The sequence below is a fragment of the Marmota marmota genome, unplaced genomic scaffold (assembly GCF_001458135.2).
Source record: "Marmota marmota marmota unplaced genomic scaffold, marMar, whole genome shotgun sequence".
In the NCBI taxonomy this organism is placed as follows: domain Eukaryota; kingdom Metazoa; phylum Chordata; class Mammalia; order Rodentia; family Sciuridae; genus Marmota; species Marmota marmota.
The window spans coordinates 5,503,912-5,510,842 of NW_026000241.1; the positions used below are offsets into that span (position 1 = coordinate 5,503,912).

Sequence of the window (6,931 nt, forward strand, 5' to 3'; positions counted from 1 at the left end):
GCCCCCCCCCCCCGTAATAATGACAACCAAAAATGCCACACATTGCCAGTGGGTGGAAGGGGCTCAAACTCCAGTGCCCCTAGGGACAGGCAGGCTATACATAGGGAAGTAAGCCAGGTAAAGACCATGTCCAGGTGAGAACCAGTCAGGAGCACCTCCACCTTGTTGAAGCTAGAACTGCCAGAGCTATTTTTTGGTCCCCAAGGGAAACTAGAAATGTAGACTTGTAGCTCCTTGTGTTTCTACAATGTTCCAGGAATTCTGTCCAAACATTTTCCCTCTTTTAAATAGATTTTATTTTTTCAGAGCAGTTTTAGGTCCACAACAGAATTAAGCTGAAAGTACGCAGTTTCCATATGCTACCCCCACACACACCCTTTGCTCAGCCTCCCCCGTCACCAATGTCCTTTGCCTGAGTGAAATGTTTGTTACCATCAGTGAATCAACAGTATTGTCACTAGCATCATCATCATCTATATCAACATCACCATCAACCAAAGTCTGTTTACGTCAGGGTTCCTTTGTGTTGTGTGTGCTGTGGATTTCGATAGCCGTACAACACGGATCCACCATGGTAGTATCTTACAGAATCATTTGACTGCCCTAAAAATTCTCTGTACTTGCCAGATGTGGTGGTTCAAGCCTGTAATCCCCGCAGCTTGAGAGGCTGAGGAAGGAGGATCATGAGTTCAAAGCCAGTCTCAGCAAAAGTGAGGCACTAAGCAACTCAGAGAGACCCTGTCTCTAAATAAAATGCAGAATAGGGCTGGGGATGTGGCTCAGTGGTCAAGTGCCTCTGAGCTTAATCTCCAGTATCCCCCCAAAAAAATTCTCTGTACTTGACTTATTCATCCCTCCCTTCCCAGCAACCACTGATGTTGTTACTATCTCTTTTTCTTTTGCAGAATGTCATTGAGGTGGGCTCATATAGTAGGTGACCTTTTCAGACTGGCTTCTTCTTCACTCAACAGTATACATTCAGGGCCCATGACCCTGTCTCTGCATCTTGCTGGCACTCTGAACACTATGCTACAGTGCAGATGAATACACCATTGTTTATCCCCTCACCTACCAAAGGTCATTCTTGGTTAGAGTTTGATTGTTTCTAAGACAGTGGTGGCTGGGGAGTCAAAGACAGCAGTTCATCGATTCCTGGTTTGAGACCTCTGGTTTGAACTTTAGGTTTTCTGAGGTTAAACTGATTTTCATCCTTCAGCCTTGAGGCTGAGTCCATGATCTGCAGTTTAAGTGGGAGGAAACAGAGAACTGAGCTCGAGGGGTTAGGAGAAGAGATCTTGTCGTAGAATCACTGAAGACTCAGACAATACACCCCACGTTTTAGACTTCAAATTAAGTAGCAAGAACAGCAGTGCTGAGGTGCACTGGGGACCCTTCGAGCAGTGTGCTGCTCCCTACAAATGAGAGAGTGTGCCGCAGGTCCATTGCAGACTAGCACCAGAGGACCAAGGTATCTTCTTCCCTCATGAACCTGCCCCACTGTGGGACTGGAGGTGTGGCTCAGTGGGAGAGTGCTTGCCTGGCATGTGTGAGGTAGGCCTGGGTTCCATCCCCAGCACCATTAAAAAAAAGAAAATAACACCCAGTGGAATTCTCACCCCCAGGTATTTTCCATTTCTATTGATTTCCAAGATTACATAATTCCAAGTGCATCATTGCTAAGCACTAAGCAATTTCTTTTGACCGTCTCAGTCACCCTTTGGGTTGACTGATAACACAGGGGTGGCCCATCTTGGCTAGGTTTGCCTAAGTCAAGCTCTACAAGTCCAGTGTCCCAGGAGACCTCCTGATCTTAAGCAAAGCGTGATGGTTGGTCTCCGTCTTCATTACACACATGAGCAGAGGGAGTCCTGGAGAGACACGAGGCCAGCATGAGCTTAGTCAGTGAGAGGGCGATGCATTCACAGCATTCGAATTCGAAACCCAGATTCTCCAGGTTCCCGGTACTGCCCCCAAACCCAGCAAGAGGAACCAAGGACTTGGTCAAAGGACTAGGCCTGGGCTTTGGAGCCAGGGGGACAGTTTCTGAGCCATCACCTTGCTGTGGATCCTTGAAGCAGGACTGTCTCCTGAAACTCATCTTGTCCTTCCAAGGTTGCTGGAGGGGTCAGTGATGATAGTGCCACCTCAGGGAGGGGTATGTGCTCCCCCTGGTCTTTTGACAGTAGGCAAGCTGAGACTGGGGAGCAGGGGTGGGGGACAGTTACCTGCCCCAGGCCACACCAGAGTGAATGCTGGAGCCAGAACCTGGGCGCTTGTGGGACCAACCCACGAGGCTGCCTGTCAGGGTGTTGCTCACGGAACCCAGGCCCTCAGCCCCCACCCCCAGCTTGGCCCCTGGGAGGATCCCAAAGGACACAAAGACCCTGGAAAGAATTCAAACCCTGGGGTTTATTTTTAGATGCAGAAGTATCCATTTCTGCAAAACATGGGTGCCTCACCTGACCTGGCTCAGGAAGGACCCACCAGCTGCTCCCGAGGATCAACTCTCAGAGGAGGCTGTGATTCAAATAGACGGCCAGGATGGGAGAGGAGAGCACTTGGCCTCGTATCCAGGACATGGTTAATATTGAGATTTAGGACAACACTGGGGGCAGGGAGAAGATGCAGTCTGGGCTCGTAACCCCAGGATGAGATGAGAAGATAGGATATTTCATCCCAGCCCTCATCTGGAGTTAGGCCATGATGGGATTAGGGTTCCCATCTGACAATAAGACTCAGAGAGAAGAAATCACTCCTTCAGGGTCATGTGGTTAGTTGGTGGGAATGACAGGAGAGTGTATTGAACACTTACTCTAGCCACTTGGGCATGGGTGATGATCATAAAATGTAGTCTGTGGAAGAGAGGGACCCACAAATTCTACATATTCCCTCTGGAACATTACACAGCAGTGAAAATGAATATTACCCTGTGCTAAGTAAAAGAAGCCACACAAAAGCCACATGTGTTGTCTGATCCCACCTATATGAAATGCAAATCAGCCCCCTCTACTTCTGGGTTCAGTGTCCGAGGATTCAACCAACCATGGATCAAAGCCAATTGAAAAAAGCTGCATCCAGACTGAACACAAACAGACCTCATTTCTAGTCATTATTCCTAAACATACAGTATAAAAATTACTGACGTGGCATTTACATTGCATGAGGTATTTAAGTCACCTAGAGGTGATGTACAGTGTATGGGAGGGCGGGAGTGGGTGACAGCATAGTGCCTCGTGGCAGGATGACATGGTGGAGGAAGCTGGTCACTTCATGGAGACCAGAAAGCAAGGAGAGGGGTCCCAGTATCTCCTTCAAGGGCACCCCACAGTGACCTAACTTCCTCCTACTATGCTGTCCCTCTTAAAGTCTCTGCCACCTCCCAACATGCCACAGGTTGCTGATCAAGTCTTTAGCATATAGGCCTTTGGGGGACATTAAGATCCAAACCCTAGCCATGGAGCACAGAATGCCCGGCCTCCGATGTGCTCAGCGTCACCCAGCTGCCTCCAGGGTGGTCATGCCCACGATGTCCCCACCTGTTTCTGCATGAAAATCTCATGCATTGGAGGATATTTCATCTCTGTGATGTTGACCAAGCTGTAAAGAAGGTAGCTCCTTCTAGACAGTAGAACTCTGTGTTTCTCCATAAAAGGATGGACGGGGAGATTATTGTCCTCATAACAATCTTAAAACGTAACCCAAGGTGCCCAGAACAAGATGTCTCTTCATTTGCTTGAATATAAACTGCACTGGGGCTGGGAGAATGGCAAGAGAGAGAGCTCTGGAATGTCAATTCCGTGATGGCAGGGACCTAATCTATCTCGCTCATCACTGTCACCTCAGGATACAGCAGGGTGCACCTTCACGGTAATTCCCTTCACTTGCAGCTGTTTATTGGATAACTTTGAGACCTCAGGCATCATTCACTTGCTGAATGTATCCTAGCCTGCTTGGGCTGCTGTAAAGAAATACCATTGACAGGGTGGCCTGTAAACCACAGAAACTTGCTCCTCACCGGGCTGGAGGCTGGGAGTCCAAGGTTGGGGTCCAGCACAGTGGGGCTCTTGCAAGCGTCTTCTTCCAGTTTTCAGACTGCTGACTCGTGTAACCTCTCATGGTGCAGAGAGAACCGCCAGCCCCCTCAGGACTCCTAAAGGGCTCTAACCCCACCCACGAGGAGCCCACCCTTCATGCCCCAGCCACCTCCAAGGCTCCTCCTCCTAACGCCATCACACTGGAGAAGGTAGGGTTTCCTCTGAGCTACGTCCCCAGCCCTTTTTTATTTTTATTTTTGAGACAAGGTCTCAGATTTGCCCAGACTGGCTTCAGACTTGGGATGCTCTGGCCTCATACTTCCAAGCAGCTGGGATTACAGGCACACACCATTTTACCCAGTTTGTCTGAATATTTCTTTTTATTAATAAGAGATTACGGGCTGGGGTTGTGGCTCAGCGGTAGAGCCCTCATCTAGCACATGTGAGGCACTGGGTTCAATCCTCAGCACCACATAAAAATAAATAAACAAAATGAAGGTATAAAAAATGTAAAAAAAAAAAAAAAGATTACGTATGTAACCTCATTGTCCTATGTATATCTGAGGGAAGTTTTTATTTAAGCACAACATTTTAAAGCTGTAATTATTCTATTTTCCATTGCTATAACAAATGCCTGAGTTGGGTACTGATAAGGAGAAGATTCTTTTATCACATGGTTTTGGAGGCTGAAGGTAGAAGATCAGGAGGCCTCATGTGTTCAGCCTCTGCTGAGGGCCTCTTAGCAAATGGCATGTGGAGGAAGCTCTTCAAAAGGGAGAGATCACAAGATGAGATAAGTAGAGACTCAGGAGTCAGGATCTCTCTTTTTTTCTTTGTAGTGCTGCGAATGGAATCATGTTATGCAAGCGCTCTAACACAGAGACATTTTTTACTGTTAATTATTTTGAAACAGGGTACCACTAAGTTGCCCAGGCTGGCCTTACCCTGGTTTGCAATCCTCCTGCCTCAGCCTCCCAAATAGCTGGGATTGCAGGTGTGTTGCCTCACAAACTCTTAAAAACACCACACTGGGGACCAGGGTTCCAAAACTTGAACCTTTGGTTGAGAAACCATGTCCAAAGCATAGCAAGGGGGCATCCTGGGTATCAGCTGTGGCTGAGGGAGCGGAGCAGCTGTGCCATACGACTTGGTCCAAAATCATTCTCTGCAAAATGAAACTAGTCAGGGAGGGAATCGAGATGATGAAATAAGTGGCTACACTGGGACTGCCTCAGGCTTGGCAGCAGAGGACTGAGACAATATTAGCATAAAGATAGAACCTAACTAGTTATGAAGATCATGAAGACTTTAAATGGGTAGCACAAAGTGCAAGAATTTGATGAATAGCTATTATTCCTGTACCTCTCATGTGTTCTCGTGGACTTATTTTTAAAGGATTAGACTCCCCCCCTTCTTTTTTTTTTAATATGTATTTATTTTAGTTGTAGGTGAACACAGTACCTTTATTTTTATTTTTATGTGGTGCTGAGGATTGAACGCAGGGCCTCACATGTGCCAGGCAAGCGCTCTACCACTGAGCCCCAGCCCCGTAGACCCCCGTTCTTAATGTGGAAATTGTGTGTGTGTGTGTGTGTGTGTGTGTGGTGGGTATAATATGGAACTTTCAAGTGATTTTCATCTTGAAAGAGTTTATGACTCAATGAGAAGTTGCAAAAATGGCAAGAGAGTTTGCAAGAACCCTTCACCCAACTTCCTACAATGATAACATCTTACAGAACAACAGCTTGTTAGTAGCACCCGAAAATTGTCATTGGTACAGTACCATTAGATCAACCTCAGATTTGAGCTGGCAGCTTTTGTGTGTAGTTTTTAAAAATAGTTTTTGAGGTAGGATCTTACTGCCTTACCCAGGTTTGTCCTCCTGCCTCCTGCTCCTGAGTGGCTGGAAGTACAGGACATGCCACCATGCCTGCACCGTCTCTCACATTCGTGTGTGTGTGTGTGTGTGTGTGTGTATGAGGTGTGTGTAATACAGTTTTGTGCAGCTGTATCACATGTGGGTTTGAATAACCATATCCGAATCAGAACACAGAGCGACTTCAGCACCGCCCTGTAAACAAACTCCCTCGTGCTGCCTCCTCCCAAACCTGACCCCTGGTCCCTGTCACTCATCACGATGATTTTGTCACTAGAAGAATGTTATATAAATCCCATCACACAGCATTTCTGAGATCGCCAGGTTCCCGTTCCCCATGACGTCCTGGAGATATTTCCACATGGCGGAGGTGGGAAAGCCATGCTCATTGAGTAGGAGGCGTACTTTGAGTTGTGAATCTGGATCTTTCCCTGGGCTGTGTGTGGTGGCCCGCAGGAACCGATACCAGAGTGGGCCGCGTGGTGAAGTGGCGAGGGGGGGGGAGGCAGGCTCATGGCATTTCTGCTTGTATTTTCAGCCTACAGTGGGGTTATCAGGACGTCACCCCATCATACATCGAGGGGCATCTGCATTTGGAGTGTGCAGGCATCACCTTAGGGAGAAATCTGCACCTTTAGCTCACATCATCCCCGGTCTCCTCCAGCCCTTCGCAACCACTGATCTGCTTTGTTATCTTTTTTTTTTTTTTTTTTCTTTTTTGGTACCAGGGATTGAACTCAGGGGCACTTGACCACTGAGCCACATCCCCAGCCCTGTTTATATCAGGGTCTCACTGAGTTGCTTAGTGCCTCACTGTTGCTGAGGCTGGCTTTGAACCCACGTTCCTCCTGCTTCAGCCTCCCGAGCCGCTGGGATGACAGATGTGTATCTGTCAACATTGAATGAAATGCCAAGATCAACAGCAGGGTGGGATCCACAGCACAGGATTGCTGGGCTCAGCAGAGCCAGGAGGCCTCCCTGGAGGAGAAGTGTTTGTGCTTGTCTTTTTTTTTTTTTTTTT

General features: G+C 47.7%; 1 protein-coding gene across 2 annotated transcripts in view; it reads left to right on the forward strand.

The window, feature by feature from the left end:
- The window catches only part of Tmem38a (transmembrane protein 38A), a 19,340-nt gene that overhangs the window by 4,036 nt on the left and 8,373 nt on the right, over nt 1-6,931 (forward strand). The window lies entirely within an intron of this gene.